The sequence below is a fragment of the Neovison vison genome, chromosome 4 (genome assembly GCF_020171115.1).
Source record: "Neovison vison isolate M4711 chromosome 4, ASM_NN_V1, whole genome shotgun sequence".
Lineage (NCBI taxonomy): Eukaryota > Metazoa > Chordata > Mammalia > Carnivora > Mustelidae > Neogale > Neogale vison.
Genome location: NC_058094.1, coordinates 118,244,903 through 118,265,336, shown reverse-complemented (window position 1 = coordinate 118,265,336; position 20,434 = coordinate 118,244,903). Strand labels below are relative to the sequence as shown.

At 41.5% G+C, this 20,434-nt stretch overlaps 1 non-coding gene across 1 annotated transcript; it reads right to left on the bottom strand.

The window, feature by feature from the left end:
- Positions 1 to 19,814: 19,814 nt before the first annotated feature.
- LOC122905699 lies at positions 19,815 to 19,921 on the bottom strand. Its single transcript, XR_006384393.1, has one exon. It is a non-coding gene; the product is annotated as a U6 spliceosomal RNA (small nuclear RNA).
- Positions 19,922 to 20,434: the final 513 nt, after the last annotated feature.

Genomic DNA, 20,434 nt, shown 5'->3' with positions numbered 1-20,434 from the left:
TAGATTGCTCTAGGCAATAACAATGTTTATTCTTCCGATCCAAGAGCATGGAATGGTCTTCCATCTTTTTGTGTCTTCTTCAATTTCTTTCATGAGTGTTCTATAGTTCCACAAGTACAGATCCTTTACCTCTTTAGTTAGGTTTATTCCTAGGTATCTTATGGTTCTTGGTGCTATAGTAAATGGAATCGATTCTCTAATTTCCCTTTCTGTATTTTCCTTGTTAGTGCATAAGAAAGCCACTGATTTCTGCACATTGACTTTGTATCCTGCCACGTTGCTGAATTGCTGTATGAGTTCTAGTAGTTTGGGGGTGGAGTCATTTGGGTTTTCCATATAAAGAATTATGTCATCTGCGAAGAGAGAGAGTTTGACTTCTTCATTACCAATTTGGATACCTTTTATTTCTCTCTGTCTGATTGCTGTTGCTAGGACTTCTAATTCTATGTTGAACAAGAGTGGTGAAAGTGGGCATCCTTGTCTTGTTCCTGATCTCAATGGGAAGGCTGCAAGCTTTTCCCATTGAGGATGATATTTGCTGAGGGTCTTTCATAGATAGATTTGATGAGGTTCAGGAATGTTCCCTCTATCCCTATACTTTGAAGTGTTTTAATCAGGAACGGATGTTGGATTTTGTCAAATGCTTTTTCTGCATCAATTGAGAGGACCATGTGGTTCTTCTCTCTTCTCATATTAATTTGTTGTATCACATTGATTGATTTTCGAATGTTGAACCATCCTTGTACTCCAGGGATGAATCCCACCTGATCATGGTGGATAATCTTTTTAATGTGCTGTTGGAATCTGTTGGCTAGGATCTTGTTGAGAATCTTAGCATCCATATTCATCAGTGTTATTGGACTGAAATTCTCCTTTTTGGTAGGGTCCTTGCCTGGTTTCGGGATCAGGGTAATGCTGGCTTCATAGAAAGAGTCTGGTGTTTTCCTTCTGCTTCAATTTTTTGAAACAGCTTCAGGAGAATAGGTGTTATTTCTTCTTGGTAGGTTTGGTAGATTTCCCCAGGGAATCTGTCAGGTCCTAGGCTCTTGTTTTTTGGGCGGTTTTTGATCACTGCTTCAATCTCGTTATTAGATATCAATCTATTCAGGTTGTCAATTTCTTCTTTGTTCAATTCTGGTAGTTTATATTTTTTCCAGGAATGCATCCATTTCATCTAGGTTGCTAAGCTTATTGGCATATAACTGTTCGTAATAACTTCTGATGATTGTTTCTACTTCCTTGGCGTTAGTTTTGATCTCTCCCTTTTCATTTACAATTTTATGAATTTGGGATTTCTCTCTTTTCTTTCGGATTAGTGTAGCCAGTGGCTTATCAATCTTATTGATTCTTTCAAAAAACCAGCTTCTAGTTTCATTGATACGTTCTACTGTATCTCTGGTTTCTCCCTCATTGATCTCAGCTCTAATCTTGATGATTTCCCTTCTTATGTGTGGAGTTGGTTTGATTTGTTGTTGATCCTCCAGTTCTTTAAGGTGTAGAGACCGCTGGTGTGCTCTGGATTTTTCAATTTTTTTGAGCGAAGCTTGGATGGCTTGGATTTTCCCCTTAGGACCGCCTTTGCTGTATCCCATAGGTTCTGGGCTGAAATGTCTTCATTCTCATTGGTTTCCATGAATTGTTTCAGTTCTTCTTTGATCTCCTGGTTGATCCAAGCATTCTTAAGCAAGGTGGTCTTTAGCTTCCAGGTGTTTGAGTTCATTCGGAACTTGTCCTTGTGATTGAGCTCCAGTTTCAAAGCATTGTGATCTGAGAATATGCAGGGAATCATCTCAGTCTTTTGGTATCGGTTAAGTCCTGATTTGTGACCCAGTATGTGGTCTATTCTGGAGAAGGTTCCGTGTGCACTTGAGAAGAATGAGTATTCTGCTGTTTTAGGGTGGAATATTCTGTAGATATCTATGAGGTCCATCTGGTCCAATGTGTCATTCAATGCTCTTATTTCTTTATTGATTTTCTGCTTCGATAATCTGTCTAATTCTGAAAGAGGCGTGTTAATATCACCTACGATTAGTGTATTCATATCAAAATGACTCTTTATCTTGATTAACAGTTTTCTTAAGTAATTGGCTGCTCCCATATAGGGAGCTTAGATATTTACAATTGTTAGATCATCTTGGTGGATAGTCCCTTTAAGGATTATGTAGAGTCCTTCTGTATCTCTGACTACAGTCTTTAGTTTGAAGTCTAATTTATCTGATATGAGAATCACTACCCCAGCCTTCTTTTGAGTCCCATTGGCATGAAAGATGCTTCTCCACCCCTTCACTTTCAGTCTGTGTGTATCTTTAGGTTCAAAATGGGTCTCTTGTAGACAGCATATGGATGGGTCCTGTCGTTTTATCCAATCTGCAACCCTGTGCCATTTTATGGGTGCATTTAGGCCATTCACATTGAGAGTGATTATTGATAGATACGTTTTTATTGACATCGAGTTACTTTTGAAGTCTTTCTTTCTGTAGACTGTCTCTATATTTCTGTTCAATGCTATTCTTGGGATTTTTCCTCTTTTATAGAACCCCCCTTAATATTTCCTGCAGTATTGGCTTGGTGGTTGCATAGTCTTTTAAGCTTTGCCGGTCCAGGAAACTCTTTATCTCTCCATCCATTTTGAATGTCAGTCTTGCTGGATAAAGTATTCTTGGCTGCATGTTCTTCTCATTTAGTGCCCTGAATATATCTTGCCAGCCTCTTCTGGCTTGCCAGGTCTCTGTGGACAGGTCTGACGTTATTCTGATGGGCTTCCCTCTGTAAGTAAGGAGCCTCTTTGCCCTGGCGGCTTTCAAGAGATTATACCTACAATTATAATTTCTCAATTTGACTATCAGGTGTCGTGATGTTTTTTTGGAGTGTATAATCTTGGGTGGAGACCGTTCAGACGCTAGTACATGAACGCTGGTTTCATTCACGAGATTCGGAAAATTTTCATGAAGGTCTTGTTCCACGATATCTTCTAGATTTCTTTCTTTCTCCTCCCCTTCAGGAATTCCAATAATTCTGACGTTGGAACACTTCATGGCATCATTTATTTCCCTGATTCTGCTTTCGTGGGATCTAAGCTGTTTGTTCCAGGCTTCCTCCTGATCCTTTCTCTCTATCTGTTTGTCTTCCAGTTCACTAATTCTATCTTCTGTCTCAGTTACCCTAGCTTTGAGAGAGTTTAGATTAGATTGGAACTCATTGAGAGCATTGTGGACCTCCTCCCTGGTAGCTTTAATCTCCGCCCTAACATTGTGAACATCCTGTCTGGTCGCTTTCAGTTCAGCCCTAATCAATTCTGTTTGGTCATCCATGGCTTTCTCCATCCTAGCTATTGCCTGGATAATTGTTAGCCTGAATTCTCTTTCCGACATATTGTCTATGTTGATAGCCGTTAGCTCTGTTGCAGAAGGTCCATCCTCTGTATTTTTCTTCTGTTGGGCATTCCTCCTCCTAGTCATTTTGGTGGGAGAAGACTGAACAGATGTAGCTGGATGTATCAACTCTGGTGCAGTCCAGGTGCATCCTGGAACACTTCCTGATCTCCGTCTCAGAGAGAAGCCTCAGTCTGGGTGCAGAAGCTGAATAAATTCCCCCTTGGACGCTGGCAATGCAGTTTCCAATTTGCAGACCCTGGGGGCGCAGGATCATTTGCTCGTCCCCAAAGCCAAGGCAGTGGCGGCTGTCTGGGAGCTACTGACCGCCAGAGAGTTTCCAAGCAGCGATCACACACTGAGATTTTGCCGCCGGCCCGGGCTGGGAGTGCCCGGCTTGTGCGTGCCTCTTTGCAGAGGCGGCTGTGGGTCGGGTGCGCGTCTGGGGTACTGAGAACGAGGCCCTGGTCCGTAAGCTGCAGGCTGGGCTTTTGCGCGCTTCTGTCTGGGGAAGAGTGTCGCGCACGCTCGGCTTAGACTTTGAAACAATGGCGCGGGTCAAGAAGCGCCCCCGGGCCTTAGTGACCCAGGAGAGCTCGATGGACGTGCGCGTGCATCTCAAGCTTTGTGGTAGGGCTAGCGCGCATTCTCCAGACATGCGCAGCTCCCATCCCCTCACAGGAGCCGGAACCCACGTGCTCTGAGGCTCGCTGGCGGCTTAGGGACCAGGAGCTGGTTTCTCCGCCGCACTCTCTCTGCCTCCGCGCCAGGGAGGCCGTCTGGGACCGGGGACTTAAGCCCCTGTCCCTAGCCGCCCCGATTCCCACAATTTCCCCCCGCAATCCTTTGCTCTTTTGGAGTGCTTTCAACCAGTCTCCAAGTTAATGCTGGTCCCTAGACGCAGGGCACTCTCGCTCGTATTGGGGTATTTTTTCCCACTGGTCGCCTCTGGTTGCTCTCTCCCCCTTTTGTTTATCTTCTGATATCAGTCCTCTGTTCCCATTCTGCTTTACCTGCTCACTGGCATCTTCCTGCCCCTGTAGAGATCCAGACGTGTATAATTCTGATTTCAGGCTGATTTCATGGGTGATCGGAGTTCTTTGGTAGGTAATCAGCTCACTTTGGGGTACCAGCTGAAAAGACGCCTCTTCCTAGTACCCCGCCATCTTGTCCCCCGACCTTGCTCCAGCTCTTTGAAGAATACTGGTGGAATTTTTTTTTTTATTTATCTATTTGACAGAGAGAAATCACAAGTAGACAGAGAGAAATCACAAGTAGATGGAGAGGCAAGCAGAGAGAGAGGGAAGCAGGCTCCCCGCTGAGCAGAAAGCCCGATGCGGGACTCGATCCCAGGACCCCGAGATCATGACCCGAGCCGATTTGATTGGAATACACTGAAGTTCTTCATTCTCATTGGTTTCCATGAATTGTTTCAGTTCTTCTTTGATCTCTTTGTTGATCCTAGCATTCTTAAGAAAGGTGGCCTTTAATTTCCAGGTGTTTGAGTCCCTTCTGAACTTTTCTTTGTGATTGACCTCCAGTTTCAAAGCATTATGATCTGACAATATGCAGGGAATAATCTCAGTCTTTTGGTATCAGTTGATTCCTGATTTGTGACCCAGTATGTGGTCTATTCTTGAGAGGTTTCCATGCACTTGAGAAGAATTCTGTTGTTATAGGGAGAATGTTCTGTATATATCTATGAGGTCCATGTAGTCTAATGTGTCATTCAATGCTCTTGTTTCTTTATTGATTTTCTGCTTCGATGATCTGTCTATTTCTGAGAGAGGCATGTTAAGATTTCCTAAGATTAGTGTATTCATACTAATATGACTCTTTATCTTGATTAACAATTTTCTTAAGTAATTGGTTGCTCCCCTATTGGGAGCATAGATATTTACAATTGTTAGATCATATTGGTGGATAGTCCCTTTAGGGATTATGTAGTGTCCTTCTGTATCTCTCACTACAGTCTTTAGTTTAAAGTCTAATTTATCTGATATGAGAATTGCTACCCCAGCTTTCTTTTGAGGCCCATTGGTATGAAAGATGCTTTTCCATCCCTTCAATTTCAGTCTGCGTGTATCTTTAGGACCAAAACGGGTCTCTTGTAGACAACTTATGGATGGGTCCTGTCGTTCTATCCAATCTGAAACCCTGTGCCATTTTATGGGCACATTTAGGCCATTCACATTGAGAGTGATTATTTATAGATACATTTTTATTGATATCGAGTTACCTTTAAAGTCTTTCTTTCTGTAGATTGTCCCTATATTTCTGTTCAATGCTATTCTTAGGATTTTTCCTCTTTTATAGAACCTCCCTTAACCTTCCAAGTCGCGGTGTCAGCTTGGTGGTTGCATAGTGTTTTAAGCTTTGCTGGTCTTGGAAACCCTTTATCTCTCCATACATTTTGAATGTCAGTCTTGCTGGATAAAGTATTCTTGGCTGCATGTTCCTCTTATTTAGTGCCCGGGATATATCTTTCCAGGCTTTTCTTACTTGCCAGGTCTCTGAGGAAAGGTCTGATATTATTCTGATGGGCTTCCCTCTGCAAGTAAGGAGCCTCTTTGCCCTGGAGGCTTTCAAGAGATTATACCTACAATTATAATTCCTCAATTTGACTATCAGGTGTCGTGATGTTTTTTTGGAGTGTATAATCTTGGGTGGAGACCTTTCAGCTCTAGTACATGAACGCTGGTTCCATTCACGAGTTTGGGAAAATTTTCATGAAGGGCTTGTTCCACTATATCTTCTAGACTTCTTTTTTTCTCCTCCCCTTCAGGGATTCCAAAAATTCTGACGTTGGAATGCTAAATGGCATCATTTATTTCCCTGATTCTCTTTTCGTGGTTTCTAAGCTGTTTTTTCCAGGCTTCCTCCTGATCCTTTTTCTGTATCCATTTGTCCTCCAGATCAGTATTACTATCTTCTGTCTTAGTTATCCTAACTTTGGAGAGTTTAGATTAGATTGGAACTCAATGAGAGCATTGTGAACCTCCTCCCTGGTAGCTTTAATCTCCGCCCTAATATTGTGAACATCATCTCTCGCTGCTTTCTGCTCAGCCCTAATCAATTCCATTTGGTCATCCATGGCTTTCTCCATCCTAGCTATTGCCTGGATAATTGTTAGCCTGAATTCTCTTTCCGACATATTGTCTATGTTGATAGCCGTTAGCTCTGTTGCAGAAGGTCCATCCTCTGTATTTTTCTTCTGTTTGGCATTCCTCCTCCTAGTCATTTTGGTGGGAGATGTCTGAACAGATGTAGCTGGATGTATCAACCTTGTTGTAGTCAAGGTACACCCTGGAACACTTCTGAGCAATCAGGATTCCCCACCCAAATGAGAGACAAAAGAAAAGAAAAAGAAAAAGAATTAAGAGAGAGAGAGACAGGAAAGAAAGGGATGATGAAAGAGAAGGTTCAGCCCATATGTGACCCAATGTAGGATTTATGAAGTAGACAAACAAAAACACACAAACAATAAGACTGATACAAGTATATGACAATAGAAATATATATATATATATATGCAAATAAAGGAAGAACCTCGTCAAAAAGAACCCCAAGTGTAAGATTTATATGCTATAAGGACAAACACAAAAACACAGAAACACTGATGCAAGAGGAGGATGGGTGAGTGGTTATAAATTCTCAGTGTGTGCAAGGAAGGTTGTTTTGATTCTTCCTGGATGTATCTTGATATCTTTGTTAAAGGACTCAAATTTCCTAAGATAAAGGGGATTAAAATTTGGTTTACCTATAGGGGTAGTATTGATTGGGTAGGGGATTACTTTGACGTTTATCTCTATATGAATACTAGAAGATAAGAATAAAAAGGAATAAACTAAACTAAGCTAAAATAAAAAAAGGAATTCAAAAAATAGAAATGCAAAAGAAAAACATAGGTGTATGTATCAAAAAGTTCAGGTTAGAAGGGTATTATGGAATTTGATGTACTGTACAACTCGCTGTGATGGTCAATAGTTTAAAAAAATTACCTATGTGTAAAAACAAAAATAAACCAGAATAGTGGGAATGAGTGAAAAATAAAAGTTTTCCTATGAAGTAGTGGCTGTTCTCTTGTAGTCATTTTTTCTCTCTCTCTCTCTCTTTTTTGCTTTCTTGGTTTGTTTTCTGAGGGAGGGGCCTGCCACTTGGGTTGTCAGTCAATGATGTTTCCTGAGTTAAGTCTTCCCGCCCCCCTCAAGGGGGTGGGCTCTGAGGAAACTGCTTTTTTTCAGGCTTTTGTTCTCTGGTGGTTTTTATGTTTTTTCACTTTTTTTTTTCCTCTCACCTTGACCGCTTTTGATGGTTTTTATAGTTTTAGAGGAAAACAAACTGCACCCTGATCTCCCTCTCAGAGAGAAGCCTCAGTCTGGGTTCAGAACCTAAATAAGTTCCCCCTTGGCCACTGGCAGAGCAGGTTCCAAGTCGCGGTCCTTGGGGACGCAGGATCTTTTGCTTGTACCCAAAGCCGGGGCAGTGGCGGCTGTCTGGAAACTCCCGATCGCCAGAGAGGTTCCAAGCAGCAATCACACACTGATTTTTTCCCGCTGGCCCGGGCTGGGAGTGCCTGGTTTTTCTGGGTCTAAGAGTGCCAGCCTTGTGTGCACCTCTTTCAGGGGCAGCTATGGGTCACGTGCGCATCTCAGGCACTGAGAACAAGGTGCAGGCCCGAAAGCATGAGGATGGGCTTTTGTACACCTCTGTCAGGGGAGAGATTGGGACGCACATCTTAGGCTCTCAAACAATGGCGTGGGTCAAAGAGCACCGGCCAGGGCTTTGTACCTCTCTCAGGGGAATATGAGGGATGTGCACGCGTATCTCAGGCTTTGTAGCAGTGCTCGCGCATTCTGCCAAACAGCGTGGCTCCCATCCCCACGCATTCTCGGGCGCGCTGGCAGCTTAGGGACCAATACCTGGTTTCTCCACTGCACTCTTTCTGCCTCAGAACCAGGAAAGGCTGTCCTGGGACCAGCGACTTAAGCCCCTGTCCCTAACTGCCCCAATTCCCACAATTTCCCCCACGATCCTTTGCTCTTTTGGAGTGTTTTCAACCAGTCTCCAAGTTAATGCTGGTCCCCAGACGCAGGGCATTCTTGCTCATATTGGGGTATTACTTTCCAACCGGTCGCCTCTGGTGGCTCCCTCCCCCTTTTGTTTATCTTCTGATATCAGTCCACCATTCCCACTCTGCTTTACCTGCCCATTGGTATCTTCTGCTCCGGTAGAGCTCCAGATGTGTATAATTCTGATATCAGGCTGATTTCGTGGGTGATCGGAGTTTTCTGGAAGGTAATCAGCTCATTTTAGGGTGCAGGTTGAAAGGGCGCCTCCTCCTAATTCCCTGCCATCTTGTCTCTCCTATCTAATCTGGGGGTTTTGTGCAGCTCATAGGGCACCATTTCCTTCTGGAGGGCAGAAAGAGACCTGTGGTATGTGCTCTGAGTCCCCAACTTGGGAGGCTTGTGAGCCAGAACTGTGGGAAAAGACGTCTGAGAATCCAAGTTAGGGTTGGAGAATCCAAGCTAGGGCCTAGGGCATGGCAGGCACTATCTGCACATGCTGAAGCGACCTCCCCTGTATCTGAAGTTAGGAAGAGTGTTGGGGTTCTGCTCAGACTATAATTTATGACCATTAGGGCCACTGTATGTAGAGGTGGCCTCCTGAGAACATGGAGGTTTCTCCTGCTCAGAGGGTTTTGGGCAGTTCCAAATAGCAAGATTTCATTATGGGGGACTGGTGGAATTCTGTTGTGTGTCTCAGGGTCCCCAAAATGGAGGGATTCATGAGCAGGGCTCTGGGAATAAATTCCTGAAATCCCATCCTAGGGTTCACATTAGGGACTAGTGGCATGGCAGGTTTGATCTGCTGACTCTCAGACGTGGGTAGCTAAATGGAGGTCAGGGTGTAAGGACCTACTTAGCCAGAAGGATCCATTTGTTGTTTATTCAGTATTGACCCTTATATTGACCCTGCCCCTCCCAGAGAAACTTCCTTAAAAGGTAGAAAAGCCCAGATACAAGGGTGGGTCAGGCCAGGTGGAGACATCCAAACAGTGGGGCATGCATACTGTCTCCCTAGCTACCAAGGAGAGTGGGCCTTGCCTTTTGGGCACCAATTCTGACCAAGGTGATAGGCTAGTTCAAATATCTACTATGGTAAATTTAAATTCAATTGGACATCGGTGTGTGACCTAGCATGTATATACAGTTTTCTCTGTGTGTTGTTGACCTAGCATGACTGTGCAGTTTTCTTTGTGTGTGTGCAATCTCATTGCCAAACTGTGTGTAGCTAGGCTCAACCACCTCTATAAAAGCTCGTCTGGAGGGGAGACAAGATAGCGGGGAAGTAGGAGGATGTGCTGTTTCAACCTGTACCCTAATGTGAGCTGATTACCTACCAAAGAACCTCCATCACCCATAAAATCAGTCTGAGATTAGAATTATACACGTCTGGATCTCTACAGGGGCAGAAGACACCAATGGGCAGGTAAAGCAGAATGGAAAGGTTAGACTGATATCAGAAGATAAACAAAAGGTGGAGAGAGCCACCAGAAGTGACCCATTGGAAAGTTATACACCAACACGAGTGTGCCCTGAAACTGGGGACAAGCATTAACTTAGAGTCTGGTTGAAAGCACTCAAAAAGAGCAAAGAATCGTGGAGGGAAATTGTGGGGATCAGGGAGGTTAGGGACAGGGTCTTAAGTCCCTAGACCGAGGACAGATACCCCTGGTGCTGAGCCAGAGAGAGTGCAGCGAAGAGAGTTCCTGGTCCCTGAGCCGTGAGCAAGGCTGAGAGTACATGGGGTCAGATACCCATGAGAGGCTGGGAGTCTCTCCAGTCTGGAGATGCACAGGCTTTTTGCAGTCCCCACATGCTTGCTGTGCTGTGCTATCAAAGCCTGAGTCACACTCTACACTCTCCCCTGAGAGAGGTGCACGCAGTTGCCAGCCCGGCGCTCTCAGACTGGAAAGACCAGGCACTCCCAGCCCAAGCCAGCAGGAAAATCTCAGTGTGTGATCACTGTTGGATAACTCTCTGGCTGTCTGGAGCTTCCCAGACAGCAGCCACTGTAATGGTTTTGGGTACAATCAGGATTTCCTGTGTCCACAGGGAACGTGAATCAGAAAGTGCTTTGCCACAGGTCGAGGGGGGAACTTATGTGCTCTGAAGCACCCAGAGGGGAACAGACTGAGGTTTCGCTTTGGGAGGGAGGTCTGGGTGCAGTTTGCTTTCCGCAAAACCTCCAAAATCCAACAAAAGCTGTCAAGGTGAGTGAAAACAAACAAACAAATAAACAAACATAAAAACCTCTAGAGAAAAAAAAAAAAACATGAAAAATCGGTTTCCTCAAAACCCACCCCCTCAAGGGGGGGTGGGAGAAGTTAACTCAGGGAACATTCCCTGAAATCCCATGTGGCAGGCCCCTCCCCAAGAAAGCCAACCGGGGGGGGAGAAAGAAAAAGAAAAGATGACAAGAGAACAACCACCACTACTGCATAGATACAACTTTTATTTTTAATTTATTCCCACTATTCAGGTTTTTTTTATATAGATAATTTTTAACCTTTTTACCATCACAGTGAGATGTCTAGTACATCAAATTCCATAATAACCTTCTAACCTGAACTTTTTTTAAATTTATTTTTTATTTATTTGCAGCATAACAGTATTCATTATTTTTGCACCACACCCAGTGCTCCATGAAATCCGTGCCCTCTATAATGCCCACCACCTGGTACCCCAACCTCCCACTCCCTGCCCCTTCAAAACCCTCAGATAGTTTTTCAGAGTCCATAGTCTCTCATGGTTCACCTCCCCTTCGTATTTTCCCCAATTTCCTTCTCCTTTCTAACTAACCTGAACTTTTTGATACATATACCGGTGTTTTTCTTTTGCTTTTCTATTTTTAAATTTTTTTAAATTTTAGTTTAGTTTAGTTTATTCTTTTTTATTTTTATTTTTTTATTATATAGAGAGTTAAACTTCAAGGTAATCCCCCTTCCACAGTCAATGCTACCCCTATAGGTAAACCAATTTTTAATCACCCTTTTTCTTAGAAAAGTTGAGTCCTTTAATAAAGATATCAAGATACATCCAGGAAGAATCAAAATAAACTTCCTCACCCACACTGAGAATTTATAACTACTCTTGAATCTTTTTCTTCCACCAGTGTTTCTGTGTATTTGTATTTGTCCTGATAGTATATAAATCTTATACTTGGGGTTCTTTTTGAAGAGGTTCTTTTTTTTTTTTTTTTTTTTTTTGCTTATATATATATATATATATATATATATATTTCTTTTGTCATATACATTTATAAATCTTTTTGTTGTCTGTTTAGGTTTGTATACTTATTTAATCTTACCCTGGAGCCCAATTGGGCTGAGCATTCACTTTTATCTCTCCTTTTTCCTGTATCTCTCTCTCTCTTTTCTTTTTTCTCTTTTTATTTTTTCTTTCCTTTGGGCGGGGAATCCTGATTGCTCAGAAACATTCCACGGGGAGTCTTGACTGCACCATGGCCGATACATCCAATTACTTCCGTTCAGCCATCTCTCACCAAAATGACTAGGAGGAGGAATACCAAAAGGAAGAAAAATTCAGAGGATGGGCCTTCTGCAACAGAGCTAATGGCTATCAACATAGACAATATGTCAGAAAGAGAATTCAGGCTAACAATTATCCAGGCAATAGCTAGGTTGGAAAAGCCATGGATGATTAAACGGAATTGATTAGGGCAAACCTGAAAGCCACAAGGAATGATGTTCGCAATGTAAGGGGAGAACTGAAAGCCACCAGGGGTGATTTTCACAATGCTCTCAATGAGTTCGAATCTAATCTAAATTCTCTAAAAGCTAGGGTAACTGAGACAGAAGATAGAATTCATGATCTGGAGGACAAACAGATAGAGAGAAAAGATCAGGAGGAAGCCTGGAACAGACAGCCTAGAAACTATAAACACAGAATCAGGGAAATAAATGATGCCGTGAAACGTTCCAATGTCAGAATTATTGGAATCCCTGAAGGGAAGGAGAAAGAAAGAATTCTAGAAGATATAGCAGAACAAGTTTTCCATGAAAATTTTTTCCAATCTCATGAATGAAACAAGTGGTCATGTACTGGAGGCAGAACGTTCTCCCCCCAAGATTATAGAATCTTGAAAGTCCTCAAGACACCTAATAGAATGAGGAATTATAACTGTAGGCAGGCAATATTGAAAGAATCTAGGACAAAGAAGCTCCTTACGTACAGAGGAAAGCCCATCAGAATAACATCAGACCTGTCCAAAGAATCCTGGCAAGCCACAAAGGGCTGGCAAGATATATTCAGAGCACTGTATGAGCAAGCAGGCAGCCAATAACACTTAATCCAGGAAGACTGACATTCAAAATGGATAGAGAGATAAAGAGTTTCCAAGACCGGCAAGGCTTAAAAGACTATGCAACCATCAAGCTGACACTGCAGGAAACATGAAGGGGGGTTATATAAAAGAGGAAAAATCACAAGAGTATCATTGAACAGAAATAAAAAGACAATCTACAGAAAGAAAGACTTCAAAGGTAATACAATGTCAATAAAACGTATCTCTCAATAATCACTCTCAATGTGAATGCCCTACATGCACCCATAAAATGACACAGGGTTGCAGATTGGATAAAACGACAGGACCCATCCATATGCTGTCCACAAGAGACTCATTTTGAATCTAAGGATACACCCAGACTGAAAGTGAAGAAATGAAGAAGCACCTTTTATGCCAATGGGTCTCAAAAGAAGGTCGGGGTATTTATTCCCATATCAAATAAATTAGATTTTAAACTAAATACTGTACTCAGAGATACAGAAGGATACTATAAAATTCTTAAAGGGACTATCCACTAAGATGATCTAATAATTGTAAATATGTATGCCCCCAATATAGGAGCAGCCAATTACAAAGGAAATATATTAATCAAGATAAGGAGTCATATTGATATGAATACATTACTAGTAGGAGATTTTAACATGCCTCTCTCAGTAATAGACAGATCATCCAAGCAGAAAATCAATAAAGAAACAAGAGCATTGAATGACACATTGGACGAGATGGGCCTCATAAATATATACAGAACATTCCAACCTAAAACAACAGAATACTCTTTCTTCTCCAGTGCCCATGTAACCTTCTCCAGAATAGAGCAAATACTGGGTCACAAATCAGGACTCAACCGATACCAAAGGACTGAGATTATTCCCTGCATATTCTCAGATCAATATACTTTGAAACTGGAGGTCAATCACAAGGAAAAGTTCAGAAGGAACTCAAACACCTGGAAGCTAAAGACCACCTTGCTTAAGAATGCTTGGATCAATAAGGAGATCAAAGAAGAATTGAAAAAATTCATGGAAAACAATGAGAATGAAGAAACTTCTGTTCAAAACCTGTGGGATACAGCAGAGGCAGCCCTAAGGGGGAAATACATAGCCATTCAAGCCTCCCTCAAAAAAATTGAAAAACTCAGAATGCACCAGCTGTCTCTACACCTTAAAGAACCGGAGAATCAACAACAAATTAATCCAACTCCACACATAAGAAGGGAGATAATCAAGATTAGAGCAGAGATCAATGAGGTAGAAACTAGAGATACAGTAAAACATATCAATGAAACTAGAAGCTGTTTTTTTTTTTTCAATCAATAAGATAGATAAACCATTGGCCACACTAGTACAAAAGAAAAGAGAAATCTCAAATTAATAAAATTATGAATGAAAAGGGAGAGATCACAACTAACACCAAAGAAATGGAAACAATCATCAGAATTTATCATCAACAGTTATATGCCGATAAGTTAAGCAACCTAGATGAAAGGGATGCATTCCTGGAAAACTATAAACAGCCAAATTGAACCAGGAAGAAATTGACAACCTGAATAGACTGATATCTATTAACAAGATAGAAGCAGTGATCAAACCTTGCCATTGCACGCCTGGGTATTTACCCCAAAGATACAGATGTCGTAAAAAGAAGGGTTATCTGTACCCCAAAATTTATAGCAACAATGGCCACGGTCGCCAAACTGTGGAAAGAACCAAGATGCCCTTCAACGGATGAATGGATAAGGAAAATGTGGTCCATATACACTATGGAGTATTATGCCTCCATCAGAAAGGATGAATACCCAACTTTTGTAGCAACATGAATGGGACTGGAAGAGATTATGCTGAGTGAAATAAGTCAAGCAGAGAGAGTCAATTATCATATGGTTTCACTTATTTGTGGAGCACAAGAAATAGCATGAAGGACATGGGGAGTTAGAGAGGAGAAGGAAGTTGGGGTAAATTAGGAGGGGAGGTGAATCATGAGAGACTATGGACTCTGAAAAACAATCTGAGGGGTTTGAAGTGGCGGGTGGGGTGAGAGGTTGGGGTACCAGGTGGTGAGTATGATAGAGGGCACAGATTGCATGGAACACTGTGTGTGATGAAAAAATAATGAATACAGTTATGCTGAAAAAAAACTAATTAATTATAAAAAAAACTCCCAAAAAACAAGAGCCCAGGACTTGACAGATTCCCTGGGGAATTCTACCAAACTTACAGAGAAGAAATAACACCTATTCTCCTGAAACTGTTACAAAAAATTGAAGTAGAAAGAAAAATTCCTTTTTTTTCCAATTTATTTATTTTCAGAAAAACAGTATTCATTATTTTTTCACCACACCCAGTGCTCCATGCAAGCCGTGCCCTCTATAATACCCACCACCTAGTACCCCAAAGTCCCACCCCCCCCGCCACTTCAAACCCCTCAGATTGTTTTTCAGAGTTCATAGTCTCTCATGGTTCACCTCCACTTCCAATTACCTCAAAAGCACATACCCTCCCAAATGTCCATAACCCTACCCCCCTTCTCCCAACCCCCTCCCCCCAGCAACCCACAGTTCGTTTCGTGAAATTAAGAATCAGTTATGGTTTGTCTCCCTCCCTATCCCATCTTGTTTCATGGATTCTTCTCCTACCCACTTAAGCCCCCATGTTGCATCACCACTTCCTCATATCAGGGAGATCATTCCAGAATCTTTTTATGGAGCAAGCATTATCCTGATCCCCAAACAAGGCAAAGACCTCTTCAAAAAGGAGAATTTCAGACTAATATCGCTGATGAATATGGATGCTAAGATACTCAACAGGATCCTAGCAAACAGGATCCAACAGCACATTAAAAAGATTTTCCACCATGACCAGGTGGGATTCATCCCTGATTTACAAGGGTGGTTCACCATTTGCAAATAAATCAGTGTGATAGAACAAATCAATAAGAGAAGAGAGAAGAACCACATGGTCCTCTCAATTGATGCAGAAAAAACATTTGACAAAATCCAGCATCTGTTCCTGATTAAAATGCTTCAAACTACAAGGACAGAGATAACATTCCTAAACTTCATAACATCTATGAAAAATACACATCAAATATCATCCTCAATGGTAAAAATCTCACAGCCTTCCCGTTGAGATCAGGAACATGACAAGGATGACCACTCTCACCACTCTTGTTCAACATAGTATTAGAAGTTCTAGCAACAGCAATCAGATAACAAGGAGAAATAAAAGGTATCCAAAATGGCAATGAAGAAGTTAAACTCTCTCTCTTTTATTTATTTATTTATTTATTTTCAGAAAGACATTATTCATTATTTTTTCACCACACCCAGTGCTCCATGCAAGCCGTGCCCTCTATAATACCCACAATCTGGTACCCCAACCTCCCACCCCTCCGCCACTTCAAACCCCTCAGACTGTTTTTCAGAGTTCATAGTCCCTCATGGTTCACCTCCCCTTCCAATTTACCCAAATTCCCTACTCCTCTCTAACGCCCCTTGTCCTCCATGCTATATGTTATGCTCCACAAATAAGTGAAACCATAGGATACTTGACTCTCTCTGCTTGACTTATTTCACTCAGCATAATCTCTTCCAGTCCCGTCCATGGTGCCACAAAAATTGGGTATTCATCCTTTCTGATGGAGGCATAATACTCCATAGTGTATATGGACCACATCTTCCTTATCCATTCATCCGTTGAAGGGCATCTTGGTTCTTTCCATAGTTTGGCGACTGTGGCCATTGCTGCTATAAACATTGGGGAACAGATGGCCCTTCTTTTCACGACATCTGTATCTTTGGGGTAAATACCCAGGAGTGCAATTGCAGGATCATAGGGAAGTTCTATTTTTAATTTCTTGAGGAATCTCCACACTGTTCTCCAAAGAGGCTGCACCAACTTGCATTCCTATCAACAGTGTAAGAGGGTTCCCCTTTCTCCACATCCTCTCCAACACATGTTGTTTCCTGTTTTGTTAATTTTGGCCATTCTAACTGGTGTAAGGTGATATCTCAAAGTGGTTTTAATTTGAATCTCCCTGAGGGCTAATGATGATGAGCATTTTTTCATTTGTCTGATAGTCATTTGTATGTCTTGATTGGAGAAGTGTCTGTTCATATCTTCTGCCCAATTTTGATATGTTTTCCGGTTTCGTTTGTGTTGAGTTTGAGGAGTTCATTATAGATCCTGGATATCAACCTTTTGTCTGTACTGTCATTTGCAAATATCTTCTCCCATTCCGTGGGTTGCCTCTTTGTTTTTTTGACTGTTTCCTTTGCTGTGCAGAAGCTTTTGATTTTGATGAAGTCCCAGAAGTTTATTTTCGCTTTTGTTTCCATTGCCTTTGGAGACATATCTTGAAAGAAGTTGCTGTGGCTGATATCAAAGAGATTACTGCCTATGTTCCCCTCTAAGGTTCTGATGGATTCCTGTCTCACGTTGAGGTCTTTTATCCATTTTGAGTTGATCCTTGTGTACGGTGTAAGAGAAAGTTCGAGTTTCATTCTTCTACATATAGCTGTCCAGTTTTCCCAGCACCATTTATTGAAGAGACTGTCTTATTTCCACTGTATATTTTTTCCTGTTTTGTCAAAGATTAATTGACCATAGAATTGAGGGTCCATATCTGGGCTCTCTACTCTGTTCCACTGGTCTATGTGTCTGTTTTTATGCCAGTACCATGCTGTCTTGGTGATCACAGCTTTGTAATAAAGCTTGAAATCAGGTAAGGTGATGCCGCCAGTTTTATTTTTGTTTTTCAACATTTCCTTAGTGATTCGGGGTCTCTTCTGATTCCATACAAATTTTAGGATTATTTGCTCCCGCTCTTTGAAGAATGCCGGTGGAATTTTGATCGGAATGGCATTAAAAGTATAGATTGCCCTAGGCAGTATAGACATTTTAACAATGTTTATTCTTCCTACCCAAGAGCATGGAATGGTCTTCCATCCATTTGTGTCTTCTTCAATTTCTTTCCTGAGTGTTCTGTAGTTCCTCAAGTAGAGATCATTTACCTCTTTAGTTAAGTTTATTCCAAGGTATCTTATGGTTCTTGGTGCTATAGTAAATGGAATCGATTCTCTAATTTCCCTTTCTGTATCTTCCTTGTTAGGGTATAAGAAAGCCACTGATTTCTGCACATTGACTTTGTATCCTGCCACGTTGCTGAATTGCTGTATGAGTTCTAGTAGTTTGGGGGTGGAGTCTTTTGGGTTTTCCATATATAGAATCATGTCATCTGTGAAGAGAGAGAGTTTGACTTCTTCATTACCAATTTGGATACCTTTTATTTCTCTCTGTTGTTTGATTGCTGTTGCTAGGACTTCTAATACTATGTTGAACAAGAGTGGTGAAAGTGGGCATCCTTGTCTTGTTCCTGAGCTCAATGGGAAGGCTGCAAGCTTTTTCCCATTGAGGATGATATTTGCTGTGGGTCTTTCATAGATAGATTTGATGAGGTTCAGGAATGTTCCCTCTATCCCTATACTTTGAAGCGTTTTAATCAGGAACGGATGTTGGATTTTGTCAAATGCTTTTTCTGCATCAATTGAGAGGACCATGTGTTTCTTCTCTCTTCTCATATTAATTTGTTGTATCACATTGATTGATTTGTGAATTTGAACCATCCTTGTAGCACAGGGATGAATCCCACCTGATCATCGTGGATAATCTTTTTAATGTGCTGTTGGATCCTCTTTGCTAGGATCCTGTTGAGAATCTTAGCATTCATATTCATCAGTGATATTGGTCTGAAATTCTCCTTTTTGATAGGGTCCTTGCCTGGTTTGGGGATCAGGGTAATGCTGGCTTCATAGAAAGAGTCTGGAAGTTTTCCTTCTGCTTCAGTTTTTTGAAACAGCTTCAGGAGAATAGGTGTTATTTCTTCTTGGAAGGTTTGGTAGAATTCCCAAGGGAATCCGTCAGGTCCTAGGCTCTTGTTTTTTGGGAGGTTTTTGATCACTGCTTCAATCTCGTTATTAGATATCGGTTAATTCATGTTGTCAATTTCTTCCTGGTTCAATTTTGGTAGTTTATAATTTTCCAGGAATGCATCCATTTCATCTAGGTTGCTAAGCTTATTGGCATATAACTGTTCGTATTATCTTCTGATGATTGTTTCTACTTCCTTGGCATTAGTTGTGAGCTCTCCTTTTCATTCATAATTTTATGAATTTGGGATTTCTCTCTTTTCTTTTGGATTAGTGTAGCCAGTGGCTTATCTATTTTATTGATTCTTTCAAAAAACCAGCTTCTAGTTTCATTGATGCATTCTACTGTATCTCTGGTTTCTCCCTCATTGACCTCAGCTCTAATCTTGATGATTTCCCTTCTTATGTGTGGAGTTGGTTTGATTTGTTGTTGATCTTCCGGTTCTTTAAGGTGTAGAGACAGCTGGTGTGTTCTGGATTTTTCAATTTTTTTGAGCAAGGCTTGGATGGCTATATATTTTCCCCTTAGGACCGCCTTTGCTGTATCCCATAGGTTTTGGACCGAAGTGTCTTCATTCTCATTGGTTTCCATGAATTGTTTCAGTTCTTCTTTGATCTCCTGGTTGATCTAAGCATTCTTAAGCAAGGTGGTCTTTAGCTTCCAGGTGTTTGAGTTCCTTCTGAACTTTCCCTTGTTTTTGAGCTCCAGTTTCAAAGCATTGTCTGAGAATATGCAGGGTAATCTCTGTATTTTGGTATCGGCTGAGTCCTGATTTGTGACCCAGTATGTGGTCTATTCTGGAGAAGGTTCCGTGTGCACTTGAGAAGAATGAGTATTCTGCTGTTTTAGGGTGGAATGTTCTGTATATATCTATGAGGTCCATCTGGTCCAATGTGTCATTCAATGCTCTTGTTTCTTTATTGATTTTCTGCTTCGATGATGTGTCTAATTCTGAAAGAGGCGTGTTAAGATCTCCTACGATTAGTGTATTCATATCAATATGACTCTTGATTAACAGTTTTCTTAAGTAATTGGCTGCTCCCATATTGGGAGCATAGATAATTACGATTGTTAGATCATCTTGGTGGATAGTCCCTTTAAGGATTATGTAGTGTCCTTCTATATCTCTGACTACAGTCTTTAGAAAAATATGGAACACTTCACGAATTTGCGTTTTATCCTTGCGCAGGGGCCATGCTAATCTTCTCTGTATCGTTCCAATTTTAGTATATGTGCTGCCGAAGCGAGCACTCAAAGTCTCTCTTTTCGCAGATGACATGATACTTTATATAGAGAACCCAAAAGACTCCACCGCCAAACTGCTAGAACTCATACAGCAATTCAGTAAAGTTGCAGGATACAATATCAATGTACAGAAATCAGTTGCTTTTTTATACCCTGACAATGAAAATATAGAAAGGAAAATTAGAGAATTGATTCCATTTACTATAACACCAAGAACCATAAGATACCTGGGAAAAAACCTAACCAAAGAGGTAAAGGATCTGTACTGAAGGAACTAAAGAACACTCAAGAAAGAAATTGAAGAAGACACAAAAAGATAGATGACCAGAACAGAGTCAAGATGGCGGAGAAGTAGCAGGCTGAGACTACCTCAGCTAGCAGGAGATCAGCTAGAGAGCTTATCTAAAGATTGCAAACACCTGCAAATCCATTGTCAGATCGAAGAGTAGAAGAACAGCAATTCTAGAAACAGAAAAACAACCACTTTCTGAAAGGTAGGACTGCAGAAAAGTGAATCCA